Source organism: Myxine glutinosa, chromosome 2, assembly GCF_964187855.1.
Source record: "Myxine glutinosa chromosome 2, kmMyxGlut1.1, whole genome shotgun sequence".
NCBI lineage: Eukaryota > Metazoa > Chordata > Myxini > Myxiniformes > Myxinidae > Myxine > Myxine glutinosa.
This window is the reverse complement of record NC_136262.1, coordinates 15,323,218-15,343,996: the sequence shown is the minus strand read 5'-3', so window position 1 is coordinate 15,343,996 and position 20,779 is coordinate 15,323,218.

The following is a 20,779-nucleotide window of genomic DNA, read 5'->3' as shown; positions in this document are numbered from 1 at the left end:
ATTGTTATGTTTTTATGTGACCATAATATCACTTCTCCAGAAAATATAGCAATATCATGGGTATATTACACTGTTTTGACGACAACAAACTTGTAATGTGCGAGGTTGTAAAAAAACGGGGGGGGGGGGGGGGTGCTTAACTTAATTCTTTGTGTATATGTATATATATATATATGTATATATATGTATATATATATATATATGTATATATATATGTATATACAGTGGAACCTTGACTTACGAGTTTAATTCGTTCTGTGACCGAGCTCGTAACTCAAATTGCTCGTATCTCAAATCAAATTTCCCCATTGAAATGCATTGAAATGCTATTAATCCGTTCCAGCCCGCCAAAAACCACACCAATTTTTTTTTAAATATACAGTATATATAAAAATATCTCGCGCTTTATATTTCACCTGTATGCAGCATACAAGTTGGCAGGATGGCCTGGACTGTAGGTACGCACACTTGACTCTAAAGTCTAAACTGTCCAGCCTGGGTTTGAATCCCGACCCAGCTATAACCTGTCATGGGTGAATCACAGGCAGGGTGATTCATCAATGTGTGTACCGCTAAACTGGGCGCCCCGTTTGCGTCCCATTAGTTGTTGGATGTTAAGGATCTCACCGTGTTTTCCACAAAGAGAAGGCGAGCTATCGCCGGCACTCTGAACAAGTTGTGGCCTGGCATGCTCTTCTCCTCTGCCGTTATATACGTCCTCCTCGACACCTCGCTCATGTTTTTCGACGATTGCGTGTTTTATATCCAAGCACAGCATCCTCTTCTTCTTCTCAGTACCGTGTTTTCCACAAAGAGAAGGCGAGCTATCGCCGGCACTCTGAACAAGTTGTGGCCTGGCATGCTCTTCTCCTCTGCCGTTATATACGTCCTCCTCGGCACCTCGCTCATGTTTTTCGACGATTGCGTGTTTTATATCCAAGCACATCATCCTCTTCTTCTTCTCAGTACCGTGTTTTCCACAAAGAGAAGGCGAGCTATCGCCGGCACTCTGAACAAGTTGTGGCCTGGCATGCTCTTCTCCTCTTTTTTTTTTTTTTTTTTTTTTTTTTTTTTGTATACAAGATCGAGGCTCGTGAAAGAGCGAACATTAATCACACAGAAAGACAAACCGACACATAAAACATATAACATAGGGAGCGGTAGACAAGAGGGGGAGAGAGGGGGAAGGACACAAACACAACATTTGAGAGCAGGGACCGAGAGACATGGAGACATCGAGAGATCTGAGAGAGGGCGAGGGCTTTGGGGGGGGGGCGTGGGAAGGGGGCAGTGGGAGAGGTATAAAACATATGGACACTGCCAGGACTTCCAGGAAAGAAGTTGGAATTTCAAACAAGGTGGATCTGGGGTGAATTAGCGGGGGTAGAAAAGATCAAGGTTTTGGATGGGGGAAGATAAGAGATGGTGGTGAACAGCTGTTTTAAAGACCTGGAGGGAGGAGTGGGATTGAAGGGAGTGAGGGAGTTTGTTCCAGAGGCGGGAGAAAAGAGGAATGAAAGAGTGAAGGTGAGCGGAGAGCCGAGATTTCGGCAGTTTAACCATCAGAGGGTTGCTGGCAGATCTTGTGCGACCTGTAGGAATATTTGGGGGACAGAGCACAGAGAGAGCTGGGGGTGCAAGGCCGGAGAGGAGTCGGTAGAAGACAGAAAGACCACCTACCTGCCTGCGGTGAGTGAGTGAAAGGCCCTCAGAGATAGCTTCATCGCGGGAGATTCCAATAATTCTGAAAGCTTTGGTTTCAACAGCGTGAAGCCGAGCTAGGTGTGAGGCAGGAGCACCGGCCCATAGGGGAGAACAGTATTCCATTGAGCTGCGGATGAAAGCCTTGTATGTGGTGAGGAGCTCAGGTGTGCCGAGGAAGGACTTCGCACGACGGAGGATGCCCAGTCGGCGACTGGCTTTGGAGGCCAGCTTGGAAATGTGGTTTTCCCAAGAAAGATCATGGCAGATAGTGAGACCCAAAATCTTGAGCGACAGAACTTCTTGGAGAGGATTGTTGAGAAAGTAGATGGGAGGGTTGTCCAGTCGATCTTTTCGGAGAGACATAGTAAGAGTGTGAGATTTGTCAGGATTGAAAGACATGTTCCACTTGTTTGACCAGTCTGTGATTTTGTCCAGGTCTTCAGAGAGTGAGGAGGCAGCAGACTGCCGATCTGAGGGAAGAGGAATGGAGCGGCAGAGAGTGGAGTCATCAGCAAAGAGATAGAGAGGATTTTCGAGAGAGTCAGAGAGATCATTGATGAAGACCAGAAAAAGCACGGGGCCCAGAACACTGCCTTGGGGAACTCCGGCCTGAACAGGAAGAGGAGATGAGAGAAACCCATTCAGGGCCACACGTTGACGACGACTAGAGAGGAAGTCCGCCAGCCATGCGTGGAGATTTCCATGGATACCAAAGGAGGAGAGTTTGGTGAGCAGAGCGGGGTGCCAGACCGTGTCGAAGGCACGTGATATGTCGAGGGAGACAGCTCTAATTTCCTGTTTGGCATTGAGGACCTCCATCCATTGTTGAGACAGCAGAAGCAGCATGTCCAGAGTAGAGTGACCTGGTCTGAAACCAAATTGATGATCAGAGATCAAGCCATTGGAGAAGAGGAAAGATTTCATATCAGAAGCAATGATGGATTCCATGACTTTGCTGATAATTGGGAGAAGGCTGATTGGTCTGTAGTTGCTAGGATCTGTTTTTGCACCTTTTTTGTGCAAAGCGGTGATGTTGGCTGATTTCCAAGCAGATGGCAGTTGACCTTGAGCAAAAGAGAGGGTGAAGAGAACAGAGAGAGGGTGAGATAGAGCAGCAGAGCAGGATTTTAGGACCTGTGGGCTGATGCCGTCGGGTCCAGTTGCAGAATCAGAGTCGAGGGTTGACAGAAACTTTTCCACCTTGTCAGGAGGAAAGGACACGGAGTCCAGGAGCAGCAGGGTACGACTGGGTATGGTGGGTACAGAGAGGGAAGGGTTTGGGACACAAGATTTAGAGGCAAACACAGAGTTGAGGCATTCAGCTTTTTCACGTGCGGAGTCAGCTGTGTAGCCGTTTGAGGTAAGGGAGGGGATGGAGGGGGAACAAACACCAGAAACGGATTTGACCAGACGCCACCAGGATTTGGAAGAGGGAGACAGATAAGAGAGTTCGGTCTTGAGAACGGAGAGATATTGTTTCCTGGCTCTCCTGAGGGTGGACACACACTTGTTTCGGGCTTTGTGAAAGGAAATGAGATTTCCTTCCGTTGGATTTGCTTTCCAGGAGACGAAGGCAAGTTGTTTCTGGGCAACAGCCTCACCACAAGATTCCGTGTACCATGGACGGGAGGAAGGGTATGACAACTGAAGACGAGATGGGATAAATCTGTGCATGAGAGAGAGCAATTTACTTTGGAAGAATTCCCAGGATGAGTTGATGTCAGAGGTGGTAGAGATGGGAGACCAGTCCAGATGATTGATGGCTGCTTGAAGACCGTGCCAGTTGGCCTGAGTGAAATGCCAGACTCGTCGACGCTGAGCAGGCTCCCTGAGGATGGTCAGAGAGATGTCCACTTTAACAAGGACATGATCAGATGATCCGATCGGAGCAGAAGAAGAGCAGCAGACATTTTCAGGGAAGTTAGTCATAACCAAGTCCAGAAGAGAAGATGTTCCGTTGACTGAGATCCGGGTCGGGAAATTGACAGATTGTGTCAGTCCCAGTGAGTCGCAGAAGTCCTTTGCTGAGGAGCCATGGCTGGTGAGAGAGGTACCCACACCCAGCCAACTGGCATGATGACAGTTGAAATCACCACATATGAGGAAGAGAGAGTTGGGATGAGTAGATAGAAGTTGGTCCATATCATCAGACAGCGAGATGTAGATGGAGTCATCACTGTTTGGTGGACGGTACAACACACATATGAACAAGAGGTGGGAGCGAAGGGGAAGCCGTAGCCAGAGGTATTCCTGGGGGTGAGGTGGAGAGAGTGCAGTGCAGGGCGAGTGAGGAAGAGAGTTTTTGATAAAGATAGCAACCCCGCCTCCAGGACGAGGCTCAGGTCTATCATACCGGAGGAGGGAGTAGCCCGGGAGAGATACTATGGAATCAGAGACATCATAAAGGAGGAAAGTTTCTGTTAAGCAGATCACGTCTGGTTTGACAGAAGCAACCTGTATGGAGAGATCAGTTAAGTTTGAACGAAGGCCCCGGATGTTTGAGGTCCATACCGTTAATGAAGAGGAAGGGGGAGCATCAGATACAGAACAGGGGGGAGGAGGGGTAGGGTAAGATGTGGAAGAGGTGGAAGAGGTAGGGAGAGCTGTTGAAGGTGTGTCAGAGATTTCAGAATAGCTCGGAGAAAGGGAAGGATGGGGCGGACAAAAGGTTTGATGGTGATTGGGTGAGCCACAATGAGGTGTTATTTGAGGAGGGGGAAGAGCGAGGCAGAAGGTTGGGGGAGATGGAGGTGAGAGTTTGAAGGGGGAAGAAGCGGGGAGGACGCTTTGAGGAGGGGGAGTGAGAGAGGGGAAATTGAGAAGCAATGAGGGTGGGGAGATTTGAAGGGGAGGGGTGAGGGGGGAGTTTGGGAGGGAAGGGACAAGGGGAGGGATTTGAAAGGGATGGGATATGGGGGAGATTTGGAGGGGAGGGGTGAGGCAGGAGTCTAGGAGGGGAGGGGCGAGGGGGCGTCTTGGCGGGGAGGGGTGAGGGGGTAGTTTAAGAGGGAGGGGGCAAGGGGGGAGATTTGAAAGGGATGGGTGATGGGGAAGATTTGGAGGGGAGGGGTGATGGGGAAGATTTGGAGGGGAGGGGTTATGGGGAAGATTTGGAGGGGAGGGGTGAGATTGGATTTTTGAAAGTGTACGATTTATGGGAAACGAACATTTATTGCAAAATGAGTTTCTTGTGACCTTCGAGTTAAAAATACGTTTAAGGACGCTGGATGGAGGATGGAGTGCAGGAGAGTTTAGGGAATGTAGAAAAAAGGCACTATAGGAGATGGATATTTTTTTTGGGATGAATTGATTTGGTGAGCAAGTCGAAAGCAGCCTTTTAAAGAAGAAGAAGAAAAAGGTGTTATAAAATATGACGGAATACATAACTTGAGGGGAAAGTGTAAACATTGAAGGTTAATGAGTGAAAACTATCTGGGGAAATGGGGGAGAAACACGTGGTCGAAGAATGAACGAACGAATAAGAATGAATAAACGAATGAGAACAGAGAAGGAAATATTTTTTTTTTTTTTTTTTGAGTTGAGATTTACACAAGGAAGTAGGCTATGGGTGAAAAGACTGGGAATACAGAGAACGAAAGTTATTGGATCACAAACGACGGACCACTGAGAGAAAAAACAAAGCCTCAAGGTTGTACAGTGCACACTGTACAAGGCCTTGCTCGCGACACGGCAAACAGACGATCAATTTATGAAAGATAAACACCGAGAAACAACCAAAGTTGCACACAATAACTTCACACACCGAAAGATAAATACAGTTTCGACAAAATACAATTGTGAACAGACTTAACTTCGAAAAACGTGGAGACCGTGTGGAGCTTCGAAAATCCCTGCCGCCGTCTCCAAGATCTCGCGAGATGTTTTTTCAATCTCTCTGCCGTTATATACGTCCTCCTCGGCACCTCGCTCATGTTTTTCGACGATTGCGTGTTTTATATCCAAGCACAAGTTTTAAATAAAACACGACGATTGCGTGTTTTATATCCACAAGTTGTGGCCTGGCATGCTCTTCTCCTCTGCCGTTATATACGTCCTCCTCGACACCTCGCTCATGTTTTTCGACGATTGCGTGTTTTATATCCAAGCACATCATCCTCTTCTTCTTCTCAGTACCGTGTTTTCCACAAAGAGAAGGCGAGCTATCGCCGGCACTCTGAACAAGTTGACGGCAGAGATACTGTACTTGCACGTCAAGATAACCACGTGACCGGAACCCACCTGGTGGCGTAAACTCAAAATAACCAACATGCGAAAACAAAAATGCAGCGATATACGACAGATACTGTACTTTCACGGAAAGATAACCAAGTGACCGGGTGGCGAAAGCTCGTAACTCAAATCTCGGCTCGCATCTCAAAGCAATAAACCGCCCGAGCGACGGCTCGTATCTCGAAAAACTCGTAAGTTGGGGCACTCGTAAGTCAAGGTTCCACTGTATATGTATATATATATATATTTATATATTGTTACGGAAACAGAGTACGGCACTCCCCTTAGGGAGGGGTTAATCCCCCTTCTATTTTCACTGGCCGTCTCAGCTCCTGACGCTGCACAGCTACCTCTGGAAAGGCAGGTGCGCAACCCCGTTCACGTCCGCGGACAGATGTTAATTGCCGAGCGGTTTAGCAACCGCGGCACGAACTATTAACAAGAACTAGACCCGATTCTTGTACGTTGGCCAAATCGTGCCTGCCACAGGTTTTCAATGGGGGAAATCACAAAGACGACCGGACGAGCATGAAGAAGAAGAAGAAGGCAAAAGTAAGAAGAACAAATATGATTTATTACTAATATTTACAAGTCAAAAGAAACCAAGGAAGGAGGAAGAATACGAAATTAAAGACAAAGGAGTAAGGAGACACAGTGCAATTATTAGCTTACCTATAAACAGTCTTACTTAACCCAGGACAAGACACACAAAACAGACTACAAGCACACTTACACGGGGGATGATGACAGGAATGGCAGGAGGTGGATGGCCGGAGGGAGAGGCAGGTTCAGCTGGAACCGGAGCACGGTCGGGCCGGGAGTGAGCAGCCACCGCCCTTTCTCGATCGGCGCGTTCAGCAGCCGCCGTTCCTTCGCGGCCACGGTCGAAACTGCCGTCAAAGCCCCGAAGCTGCAGTCGTTCAAAGCTGCGATGGTTCCAAAGCTGCGTGGTGGATTCAAAGCTGCGTGGTGGACTCAAAGCTCATCTCTCGTATCTCCTCTCTCGTGGGGGCGTTGCGTGACGGGTTCTCTCTCTGACGCATCTTCCCTCGCAATCCTTCCCCACACCCTTTTTATAAGGCGCGTCGCGATCAAGCCGCGCCACGCCCGTGATGGTGTCTCACCAGCCCTGATTGGCTGGTGGGGGCTCGCTGGGCTCCACCTTCTCATGACGAGTGGAGGGCAACGCCCTTCTTCCCCGAGACGGAGCACATGGCCAATGGCGGCAAATGCAGAAAACCGCCCAATGCAGTTGGCAACGGAGGCTTTGGGAATGGAAGGGAACTACCTTATGTCATCTGATGCAATGCAGTGTCAACTAGTGGGAACAGAGCCTTCAACTATATAGAATAAGGAGATAACTAGTTAAGAGGGTATATGATTGGCTACGTGTATGTATATGGAGTAACTAGGAGGACGACCTTTGACCTTTACACACGCAGGGTGATATTTACAACAATTCATTACACTTACAACAATACAAAAAAAAAACACAACAATTCTCAAATCCACAACACTGCACCCGCATCCTCCAGGCACGTCCTCGGGCCTATAAAACTTTACTTTAGTGTGGCACATAGGTGTAGTTCCCTCTACATTTAACCTGACCCTGAGTGTGAAACTTTTAAAACACAAATAAGTATGTCCCCCTGCTGCATTGTACCCTATCTAACAGATTTACGCCCACAGCTAACCGAATTGCGGAATTGTCTTCAAACTACACATTTACGGTGGGGAGCATTATTTACAATTGACGCTGGTATTTACAAAACTAACCCAGGACCTGTGATTGTTCTTTTTGGGGGGGGGGGGGGGGGGGGAGACAGCCTGCGCTGCATCGACGCACCAGTACCAACAAAGAGCACCATAAAGCACCGGAGTGCACAGTCACCACAGTTCATAATAAAAGATAAACAAACCCCTGGTGCTCTTGCTCTTCGGCTCCCTCTGCTGGCTTACACTCTATGCGGTTTTAAGAACCAAATTCCCATTGCCCAAACTGTGGCGCTTCATCAATTTGGGGTCTCACTCCCCCGATTCAACTCCCTGTGCCTTTGCACAATTTCAGGACTGGGTCGTGTGGCTCTCCCAGCAGGTCTACCCACCTGCACACCTCCACCACTTTAGTTGCCTCTGAGCTTACCTGCTCCTTACCTAACCTATCTACCTGGGGAAGGCCCTCTGGCGCTCTCCCCCACTCGGTGCCCTCTCTGGCACTGGGCTACCCGGGTCCGTCCTTGGATCCACAACTCTAACGGCTCCCAGAGCCCACCTGCGGCCTCACCTGGCCGACATCCTAACAGTGGCGGAGTGCCCATTCAACTACACACACTAACAGGCCACACGCCCAGCTATTTCCACGTCACTAATGCACCCATCCAAACACCATTCTGCCACCATGCACCACAGATGCCAATATCCAACCACAATTTACCTACTCCCTCTACCTAACTCTTAAACTACCCTCCCCGGGTATTCGTGATGGGGTCCATCCTCCCCATACACACCTTCGCACCATCCCCTCCACTCCACAGTATCCACCATACTCACTCCATACCATCCATTCCTTACTCCATATATTCCATACTCCATGTATTCCATACCATTTATTCCATACAACCATGCTCACCTGTATTTGCACACCTGTGCAATCACTCCTACACCTGGTGCTTCCTGCACCCTCCTTCCTCCCAGGACCATTTGGTCAACACAACACACAATCACCCTTACTCACTCATACACTGCTCCATATACTTTTAATCCTCAAACACACGGCATCATCTGATCTACCTGGTGCCCTGCTAAAACTCGCGCTTCCCCGTCGCCCCTTATATTATTGCGCTCCCTCGTCATTATAATCCAACTACCCTCTCTATGTCCCCACTACCTGTCCAATGTTGCTACTTACCTATGGTCCACCGTTACCTATGGTCCTTCTTCTCTAGATCCCTATACATTATCCAAACCCTCCCTCGGCGAGCTTACACTGCCATAAATCCCATAAAACTATAGCTCCTTTGCCCCCGTTGTGCGAGGGATGGTGGATTGGCCATCCTTGCACATCGGGCATCTTCCACTATAAATTTTGCTCTCAAATTTTAGCCAATCAAAAATTTGACAATCACTCTACCAATCATCTGCCAATCATCAAATTTTTGCCAATCACAAATTTTGCTTTTCAAATTCCAACCAATCAAAAAAAAATCACAAATTCCCTATTCCTACCAAATGTCCTTTAACTTGAGCCTCGGTGCGTCGTTACATTTTCAAAGCCCGGCTTCGCACAGCCGAGCAATGAATTCGGGTGGTTTGGTCGCCTGCAGGTTGAGTCCGTCCGGCATTCACGATTCTGGGGAGGAGGCTTCGTTGGGCCGAGATTCCACGCACCATCTCGGCGCGGCACCTTGCGGTCGCCGGTCCGATGGCTCAATCTCGCCCGGTCGGAACCCCGCCCCCGCCACCAGGGGGCACCGTTCCGATCCCTTCGACCTGGCCCCCCTCCCCCGGAATCGCGCCGATCGCCGCTCTGACGCGGCACCGACCATTCAGTGCGGAACCCGGCCCGATTCGTGCGCGACGCTCCGAAGAGCGACGCGCTTACGGTCCCGGCCGGTCCTCGCTGCAAACAAAACGCACCGCGCACAGAGTGCTTGCCTCGGCTATCCGTCGCCCTAACTGCTAACCCGGTTAGCGTCGATGCTTCACTTGCATGCTCACACCACGCGACCCTTTTCATACTCACCAAACCCAGCGTCTCGGCGCCTCCAGTGCATCCCACACACTCCGTCCATTTCACCACCGCACTCCCTGTTACACACCACACCTCTCTTGCACCCTCTTGGTCACACTTGCCGTTCGCACACTTCGGTCCACACCTCTCCTCCGTTACGTCCTCCGTAACACTCACCATGGGCGTGCACTCTTGCATCCACCCACTGACGCGCTCCGATGTGCCCTCCCGCACACGCGCCACAACCAACTCAGGTGTGCTCCCTCGCACACATTCGACCATTCCAGGTGTGCATTCTCGCACACTCTTGCCGTTTAGCCCATACGTGCATCCTCGCACCCGCTCCACCACCAACTCACTCTCACCCTCGCACGTACACTCCGTATCGCTCTCACTCCCTGTGTCACACCCCGTTCACCCCGACGTGCATTCCCGCTCGCACTCGGTTTTGGGAATGGAAGGGAACTACCTTATGTCATCTGATGCAATGCAGTGTCAACTAGTGGGAACAGAGCCTTCAACTACATAGAATAAGGAGATAACTACTTAAGAGGGTATATGATTGGCTCCGTGTATGTATATGGAGTAACTAGGAGGATGACCTTTGACCTTTACACACGGAGGGTGATATTTACAACAATTCATTACACTTACAACAATACAAAAAAAAACCACAACAATTCTCAAATCCACAACAATATATATATATATATACTATATACTGTGTAGTATATATATATATATATATATATATATATTATATATATATATACTGTGTATATATATATATATATATATATATATATATATATATATATATATATATTGTTGCAGATTTGAGAATCCTGTGTTTTTTTTTTGTATTGTCTTAGTGTCATGAGAATTGTTGTAAATATCACCCTCCGTGTGTAAAGGTCAAAGGTCGTCCTCCTAGTTACTCCATATACATACACGTAGCCAATCATATACCCTCTTAAATAGTTATCTCCTTATTCTATGTAGATGAAGGCTCTGTTCCTACTAGTTGACACTGCATTGCATCAAATTGAAATAAGGTAGAATCCCCTGTCTAGTGCGAAGCCTCAATTGCCAACTGCAATTGCCTCCATTGAGCACGCGGTCGGTTCAGAGAAGAAAGGCGTGTCTCCACCTCGTCATCAAAGGGTGGAGCCAGGAGAGCCCTTGCCGACCAACCAAACACCAGGGGTTTGGCTTGAGAAGGCGGAGAGGGAACGATCGGGGAGGTTCGCGAAGGTTCGAGGGTGTGGTCTATATAACCCTCGGCGGGACGCCCCCGGGGAGATGAGTCCTTGGAGAGCACGCGACGCACCCCACTGAGGCGAGTAGAGACCAAAAGAGACGAGGAGAGGAGATGCGTCAAAGAGGAGAGTTGAGTGAGCATTCCACCGGAGCTGAACCACAGCAGCTTTGATTTCTGAACCACCGCAGCTTTGAACAAACCGGAGCTGAACCAACAGCAGTTTTGGCCACAGCAGCTTTGAGCGTCGAAAGCGGTTTTCGGCCGCGGCTACAAAGCGCCGCCGCCGTGCGAACACGCCTGCGGAGGGGCGGCGGCTGCTCACTCCCGGCCCGACCATTCTCCTGCTCCAGCTGAACCTTCCTCTCCTTCCTGCCATTCCTGTCATCATCCCCGTGTAAGTCTGACTGTCGTCTGTTTTGTGTGTCTTGTCCTGGGGTATAAGTTAAGCCTGTTTAGATAAGCTAGTATTTGCACTGTGTCTTCTGGTCCTTCCCTCCTTCTGTCAATTATTTTATTATCCTTCCTTCTCCTTGGTTTCTTTAATTGTGTAAATAGTTAGTAATAAATCATATTTGTTCTTCCTACCTTGCCTTCTTTCCTTTACATCCGTTTCGTCCTTGTCTTTTCCCTCATTGAATACCTGTGGCACGATTTGGCCAACGTTAAGAATCGGGTCAGTTCTTGTTAATAGTTCGTGCCGCGGTTGCTAAACCGCTCGGCAAGTAACATCTGTCCGCGGTCGCGAACGGGGTTGCGCTCCTGCCTCTCCGGAGGGAGCTGTGCAGCGTCAGGACTCACGTCGGTCAGTCACGAACAAGGGGACTAATCCTCCCTTCTTAAGGGGAAGAAGGCCGACGTAGAGATCCGCAAAAATATATATATATATATATATATATATATATATATATATATATATATATATATACACATATACATACACAACATGGTGAAATTTGTTAAAGAAAATGTGAAGAAGAAGACATTTTGGTCACAAATATACATACATAGCCATATATGTTTGCTCCATTATAATAAGATAAACAAAGCAGCACAATGTCAAACTAGAAAGTATCTGAGAATGTAAAGCCCATCCGCATCCGCTTCTATTCGTACTTCTGTATGCCCAGGTTCCCTGTGGGGAAACGCTCACTGTTAGTAGAGCAAAATAGCAAAGAAAGAACAATCAGAGATTGCATACCTCCCCAGGACATTCTTGTGTGGTGTTTCTTTTGTGTTGTTTTGGATAAGATTCGTTTTGCTATCCAAGATGGCTGCCAAACCACATGACCTATGACATCACCATTTTCACACTATACGCAGCAATGGTGTGAGATGATATTTGTAAAAATTCACATCAATAGAGCAAGTACTCTCAGAGAAACAATTTTTTGAATATTTTCCTTATATACAATATGGCTGTCAAACCATGTGACCAATGATGGGGGGTTTTTTTTTCCCACATTACATCCCCATGGGTCGTCAAACATATGGTTAAAATTTCGCATCGATCAGTTCAGTGCCAGGAGCACGAGAGAAGAATTAGGCCGAAGGGGGCACGAGTGATAGTTTCCCCACATTGGGGGCCCAGGAGCACTAGTTAAATGTACGCCAACATTGGGGCACCAGTAATACGTACTTTCCCCACATGGGGCCCAGGAGCACTACAGAAGAATTAGGCCGAAGGAGACCCAGTTTCAACTCGCACCATCCGTCGCCAACTCGATGAAAGGGTGTTCTATGGTAGGAGATCCAGGAGGACCCCACTGCTGAGAGAGAGACATAAGAAAGCCTGAGTGGAGTTTGCCAAAACTCACCTTAACAAGCCAAAATCCTTCTGGGAGAATGTCCTGTGGACAGATGAGACCAAATTAGAGCTTTTTTGGAAAAGCACATCATCTCTATGTTTACAGAAAACAAAATGAAGCCTTCAGAGAAAAGAACACCTTCCCTACAGTCAAACATGGAGGAGGTTCAGTGATGTTTTGGGGTTGCTGTGCTGCCTCTGGCACGGGGTACCTTGAATGTGTGCATGGAATCATGAAATCAGGAGATTACCAAGGAATTTTGGAGCGTAATGTTCAACCCAGTGTCAGAGAGCTGGGTCTGCATCGAATGTTATGGGTCTAGCAGCAGGACAATGACCCCAAACACACTTCAAAAAGCACCCAGGGATGGTTCAAGACAAAACGCTGGACTGTTCTGAAGTGGCCAGCGATGAGTCCAGATCTAAATCCTATTGAACACCTGTGGGGAGATCTGAAAACAGCAGTTGGGAGAAGGCACCCTTCAAATCTGGGAGAACTGGAGCAGTTTGCACAAGAAGAGTGGGCCAAACTACCAGTAGAGAGGTGTAGGAAGCTCATTCATGGCTATAGGAAGCGCTTGACTGCAGTTATTTTGTCCAAAGGCTGTGCAACTAAATATTAAGTCTACGGTGTCAATAATTTTGTCAATGCCATTTCTTTTATTTTTTCTGATTTAAATGTGTATATTAAGTTCTGAATCAAAAACAAAGGTTCTGTAATATTAACAGTGAAATAAAGATTTGTGGAGACGAAATATTTTTGTGAATTTCAACTTATGTTTCGAGAAAATTGTGAGTTATTTGAAAAGAGTGCAAGGGTGCCAACATTTTTGGCCACGACTGTACTCACAAGGGGACCCAGGACCTTTTGCAACATTCATGTACCACCACATAAGGGGGCTCAGGAGCACTGAAGAAGAATGAGGTCCATGGGAGCCCAGGAGCATTAGGAAAATTTAAAGGTCCACAGAATCAAATTCATGTTTTGTTTATTGAATAAATATTGTTTCACTAAACACTTAATCATTGTTTTTTCTTGAATAAATATCTTGAAACAAAAATTTTAGTGTTTTTTAGTGGTTTGTACTCAAATTCCCCCCGCTCCCAAAAAATGGGGGGTTTTTTTGTATACCAAGTCGAGGCTCCTACATGTGATAAGAGGGGGGGGGGGATAGAGGAAAGTACAACAACAGTAGAGAACCGGGAGATCTGTGGAAGGGAGAGGGCTGGGGCAGGGTACATGGGATAAAGAAGATGGACACTACAAGGACTTTCAGGAAAGAAAGCAGAAATATTTGGGGGATAGAGCACAGACTGGGGGAGCTAGGTCGGGGAGTAGTCTGTAGCACGCAGAAAGACCATCAACCTGCCTGTGGTGAATTAGTGAAAGGCCCTCGGAGTTAGCTTCATCGCGGGAGATGCCAATGATTCTGAAAGCTTTGGTTTCCACAGCGTGAAGCCGAGCTAGGTGTGAGGAAGGACCACCAGCCCAGAGGGGAGAGCAGTACTCTATCATAACTTTGTATATGATGAGAAGCTGAGAAGTGCCAAGAAAGGACTTCGCACGACGGAGTATGCCCAGACACTGACTGGCTTTGGGGGCCAGCTTGGAAATGTGGTTTTCCCAAGAAAGATCATAGCTGAAAGTGAGGCCCAAAAGCTTGAGTGAGTGAACTTCTTGGAGAGGATTGTTGAGAAAGTAGATGGGAGGGGTGTCCAGTCAGTCTTTTCTGAGAGACATTGTAAGAGTGTGACATTTGTCAGGATTGAAAGACATGTTCCACTTGTTTGACCAGTTTGTGATTGTGTCCAGGTCTGCGGAGAGTGAATCGGCTGCTGCCTGCCGATCTGAGGGATGTGATATGGAGTGAGTCTGAAGAGAATTTTGGTGCCATTGGTCCTTTGTCTGCTGAGACAATGGTACTGGTGATGACGTCACACAGATGGCGCAATGACCATTGAGGTTTTCTGGAATGTTTAGGGGCGGTACCAACCGGGTTAGCTTTTTAAAACTAAACACCTCAAAATATTATTATCTATCTATAATTCCAGTAATCTCTGTGTGTATGTTTGTATGTTTGTATGTTTGTCTGTGACCGCTGTTTCTCGACAACCACGGGTCCGATATACTTGAAACTTGCCAGGTATATTGCTGGGGACCCGAGGATGTGCCTTTTCAAGGTTTCATATTAATCGGACAAGTAGTTACCGAGCTATGTCCAAAAAACGATTCAACCAATCAGAGAGCAGCGAGTTATCACGTGTGCCGAACGTGGCGAACAGACTCTGCCTCGGACGGCACATTTGAGAGCGTATTCATTTATTTCACGTTGGCAAACTATGTTGCCGCTATGTTGGCGTTAAACTATGTTTTAAAACTAATTAAAACTAATTTGCGATTCTTTCGCTTTCCTGCGCGTTTGTGCACGCTATGGCGATTTCTTTACCAAACTCCGCAAGCCGTTCGCTTTGGACCAAACCATTTCATGTAAATAGAGGGGGGGGGTTGTCACCGTACTCGCAAGCCGTTCGCTTTGGACCAAACCATTTCATGTAAATAGAGGGGGGGGATATAATTTTAGATATAGATATAGTACGGGCATGCCCTAGTGTTTAAAAACCACTTAACAGTTCTTTGTTTGTTACTTACAAATCAGTATTATCACTTACATTTTTATTTTTTATTTCTCATTAATTCTGTGGACCTTTAAGCACATGGGGACACTAGCAAGACGAGACCATAGATATGTTGGAGATGGGTATGTAGATAACTTAGCAACGATTAGTTAAAAGAAACGTGCTCATATAAAAAGGTAACGGGGAATACACAAACTAGTTAGGGGATTAGAATAGGTGTAAGAACACCATTCTCGCTTCTGGGGAATGAGTGGGTGTGAAAGGAGTAGTGAGGAGGGATGTGAGTGAGTGTGAATGAGTAGAGTGTGAAGGTATGAATGTGGAGGGAAGAATTCCCTACCAAGGAAACCTGGGAGGCCAGGTAGTGGGGATCCAGCTGTTTCGGAATGGATGAGGTTCACCTGTTTGTGGCAAAGAAAAAAAAAGATATAATTAATTTCATAAAGGGTACGCAAGTTCATCGACAGACTTGTGGTGTGGCTATTGGAGAGCAGGTTAAGGAAATCAGAGGGTACCTTAGCACATGACGTAGAGAGGCCCCACCTAGTCAGGGCCAAGAGGGACCGGGGAGTTCAGGGGAGCGAGCAGGACACTCTAGTAGTGGGTAGTGTTACAACCAATGATGATGCACTGAGGAAAATAGGTACCAAGCATGGTTGCCATGGTATGCAACCCTCCGGCTTATTTGGTCAACTTTGGAGAGTCGCCCCATCCTCAGCGAGCACAATGTCCAGATGGTGGAGCTGTTCATTGGTCGAGTTTGGTCAGGCTCTCACGGTCCACACAGAGAGCCCCGGAATTTGGCGAATTGAATGTCGTACTCGAAGTTCCACTGTCGAGGCTCTCGATGAGCTGCCTCCTACATCAGGCGTGATCCGAGGGCATATCAGAAGGTCATTCTGGGTGGTTCATGGTGCGGTCACCCTTCTTGTCAATCACAATGGGAGTGCGATGGCCCCGACTGATTTTGGATGGGATCATGTGGACGGTTCTCTCCAGCCCAGTAAGTGTCTTGGGCGTTTCATCAATTTTTCACAGTTATGCCATTTTTGGACTTTGGAAATATCACATCGGTAGGGGGTGTCTATTGCAAAGTAATTATCGGTCTTGTTATATTTCCTTTTCTTTTCTTTAAATATAATACTTATTAGTTCATCTCATCTCAATTCTCGAAGACGTGAACTTATAAAATGTGTCGTGATATCCGGATGTCTGTCCGTCTGTCCGTTAACTTTTTGATATTTTGATACTTCCCCCTTATCATTTGGCTGATTCTTATGAAACCTGACACGCGAATACAAGACAGTAGCCCTGAATACAAGACAGTAGCCCGTGCAATAACTCGGGCATCGACTTTTCAATTTCAGATCATGTGGGCTCCCAAGGGGGTTACCCCCAAAACTTCATATTCCTACTCATCCCGAATTTACCAAATCAGCAGAGGTCTAAACTGCATCCTCAAGGGATAACTGTCTGCCCGCTATTTATTTTAGAGTTGTAGCGGTTACCGCTGGATGTACATAATCGCCTTGCACCGGCCAGAACACGGCCAGACGCGCCTCTCCCGGGCATGCCCGGACTCACTGTTCCCGGGCACGCCCGAACCTCCCGGGCACGCCCGGTCTCGTCTTTCCCGGGCATGCCCGCTCTCGCCTTTCCAGGGCTCGCCCAGAGCGTCCGGGCATGCCCGCTATCGCCTTTCCAGGGCTCGCCCAGAGCGTCCGGGCATGCCCGCTATCGCCTTTCCAGTGCTCGCCCAGAGCGCCCGGGCACGCCCAGCCTCGACTTGCCAGGCCGCAGCCAAACACGCCCGGGCAGGTCCAGATTCGCCTTTCCAAGGCTCGCCCTTGATACCCGGGCATGCCCGGTATAGCTTTTGCCGGGCAAACTTCCCGACATAAATGTGTATATATATTGTTGCCCGAAAAACGGGCTTGTCAGAATACCTGAGCTGTTTTGTTTCAATAAAGCAACTCGGACGAATTCCGTCTTTGGTCGCGTCAATTCTTTCGACTCGCGTTGGAGCGCAGTTCCTTCATTGGTGACCTACCGACATGGATACGGCAGTGACGCTTAAACTGCCTACCTTCTGGGAGACTCACGCGGCTGTTTGGTTCGCCCAGGCGGACTCCCAGTTCGCCCTGCGAGGCATCACCGCGGACGACACCCGCTTCCACCATGTTGTGGCGGCGCTCGGTTCCACCACCGCGGCCCGCGCCTTGAGCCTCCTCCAGCACCCGCCGGCTGCTGACAAATACGACGCGCTGAAGACGCTCCTCCTCGGCGCTTTCGCCCTCTCACCGGCAGCACGCGCACGGCGCCTGCTTGACCTGCCCGAGCTCGGCGACACGCGCCCGTCCGAGCGCATGGACTATATGCTCTCGTTGCTCGGCGAGCACTCTCCGGCATTCCTGTTCCGGGAGCTGTTCCTCCGTCAGCTGCCTAACCCGGTACGCCTCGCCCTGGCCGGCACGTTGATCACGGATTCCCGCGCCCTCGCCAGGGAAGCCGATAAGATCTCCTCGGCGGGCCAGCACATCGGCGCGGTTACCTGGAGCCCGCCGCCGTCCGAGGCGACGCCCACGACGCCCGAGCGCCCTGCGCGGTTGGAGGCCGAACTGCCGGTGCAACTGGCGGCCGCCACGCCGCACCGCCCGCTTCCGACACGACGGCCGGGGCCTCCACCTGACTGCGCGTGGTGTTATTACCACGCCAGGTTCGGACACAAGGCTCGGACGTGCCGGCCCCCGTGCACTTTCGGCAGGTCGGGAAACGGCCGGGCCGGCGTTCATTCCCAGCCATGAGCGCCGGCCACTCGGGCAACTTGCTGTTTATTCGGGACAAAGCATCTGGATGGCGTTTCCTGTGTGACACCGGCGCCCAACTGAGCGTCATACCTGCCTCCGAGCAGGACAGGCTGGACGCAGTTTGCGGCCCCTCTTTGGTCGCTGCTAATGGCTCGGCCATACGCACTTTCGGCCCACGCGTCGTCACCCTCTGCTTCGGCAGCCAGCGCTTTCAATGGACTTTTGTTACCGCCAGCATCCCCGTGGCTTTGCTGGGCGCCGACTTCCTCTGCGCGCACGGGCTGCTGGTCGACGTCAAACGACGTCGCCTTGTCCACGCCGAGACCTTCAGCTCCCTGGCGTGCACAATGAGCAGCTCCGCGCCGACCGAACTGGCGTGCGCCCTCCCGGCAACGAACAAGTTCGCTCGCCTGCTCGTGGAATTCCCGGCCCTCACGCGGCCGACGTTTTCGGCCGTCGCGGTGCGGCACGGGATCGAGCACCACATACCCACTACGGGCCCGCCGGTCTACGCCAGGGCCCGCTGCCTCGACCCAGCCAAGCTCGCCGTGGCAAAGGCCGAATTCGACGCGTTGGAGCACCTCGGCATCGTGCGGCGCTCCGATAGCGCGTGGGCCTCGCCACTGCACATCGTGCCAAAGCCGGGGGGTGGATGGCGCCCGTGTGGCGACTACCGCCGTCTCAATGACGCTACCACCCCCGACAGGTACCCGATCCCGCATATTCAGGACTTTTCCGCCCGTTTGGCGGGACGGGTCATCTTTTCGAAAATTGACCTGATACGGGGCTACCACCAGGTACCTGTCCGGGCGGCCGACGTCCCGAAGACGGCCGTCATCACGCCGTTCGGCCTGTTCGAATTTTTGCGGATGCCGTTTGGCCTCAAGAACGCGGCCCAGGCGTTCCAGCGCTTGATGGACGGCGTGCTGCGCGACCTGCCGTTTCTTTTCGTTTATCTGGACGACATCCTCATCGCCAGCACGTCCCGCGCCGAGCACCTCCTCCACCTCCGAACACTGTTCGGTCGCCTCAGCGAGCACGGCTTAATTGTCAACCCGGTCAAATGCCACTTCGGCGCGACGACCGTTGACTTTTTGGGCCACCGCATCACCAAGACCGGGGCCGTGCCGCTGCTGACCAAGGTCGAGGCCATCACCACGTTCCCGCGTCCCCGTTCCATCAAGGCCCTCCAAGAGTTCCTCGGCATGGTGAATTTTTATCACCGATTCGTGCCCCGCGCTGCTCAGCTCATGCGGCCCCTTTACGAGGCCCTCCGGGGCAAGCCGGCCAAGCATGACATTGTTTGGTCCGCGGCCACGGACGCGGCCTTCGCCAGTGCCAAATGGGCCCTCGCCGGCGCAACGCTGCTCGCTCACCCGGTGCTCAACGCGCCCATCGCCCTCACTACGGACGCCTCCAACTACGCGGTGGGCGCCGTCCATGAGCAATGGGTGGACGGGGTTTGGCAGCCACTCGCTTTTTTCAGCCGGCAACTCCGGCCGAACGAGTTAAACTACAGCACGTTCGACCGCGAGCTGCTCGGGCTATTCCTGGCCGTTCGCCATTTCCGACACCTCCTGGAGGGCCGCCCGTTCACGGCTTTCGTCGACCACAAGCCGTTGGTCTACGCAATGGCTAAGGTCACGGAGCCGTGGTCGGCCCGCCAGCAGCGCCACCTCTCCGCCGTGTCGGAGTTCACCACGGACATCCAGCACGTCGCCGGCAAAGACAACGCCGTGGCCGACTGCCTTTCGCGGGCCAGCGCGAACGCGGTCCACCTCGGCGTGGACTTCACGCTCATGGCGGCCGACCAGACCACCGACGCCTCGGTGCAGGCACTCCGCGTGGCGGACACGGGCCTCCGCCTGGCCGACATCCCCTTCGCGGGCACCGTCCTGCTCTGCGACGTCTCCCAGGGCCAGCCTCGCCCCATCGTGCCCGTTTCCTGGCAGCGCCGCATCTTCGCCTCCATCCACGGCCTTTCTCACCCGGGCCGGAAAGCTTCTCAGAAGCTGGTGTCGGCGCGTTTCGTCTGGCACAGCCTTCGACGAAACATCCGCGACTGGGCCAACGCCTGCACGGCCTGCCAGCGAGCCAAGGTCCACCGCCACACCCAGGCCCTGCTGGCACCTTTCGCCGTGCCTGAACGGCGTTTCGACCACGTCCACGTGGACCTGGTGGGTCCCCTGCCCCCCTCGCGGGGGTTCACCCACCTGCTCACCATGGTGGACAGGACCACCAGGTCGCCGGAGGCCGTGCCCCTCACCTCCACCACCACCGCCGACGTGGCGCAGGCGTTCATCGCCACCTGGGTCGCGCGCTTCGGCGCACCAGCGGACATCTCATCCGACTGCGGCCCACAGTTCACGTCTGAGCTTTGGGGCGCGGTCGCCCGTTCGTTGGGGGTCACGCTGCACCGCACCACGGCCTACCACCCCCAAGCCAATGGGTTGTGCGAGCGGTTTCACCGCTCCATGAAGGCCGCACTCATGGCCGGCCTTCAGGACGACGGTTGGGCTGACCGGCTGCCGTGGGTCCTTTTGGGCCTTCGCACGGCCCCCAAGGAAGACCTCCAGGCGTCCGCCGCCGAGCTCGTCTACGGCCAG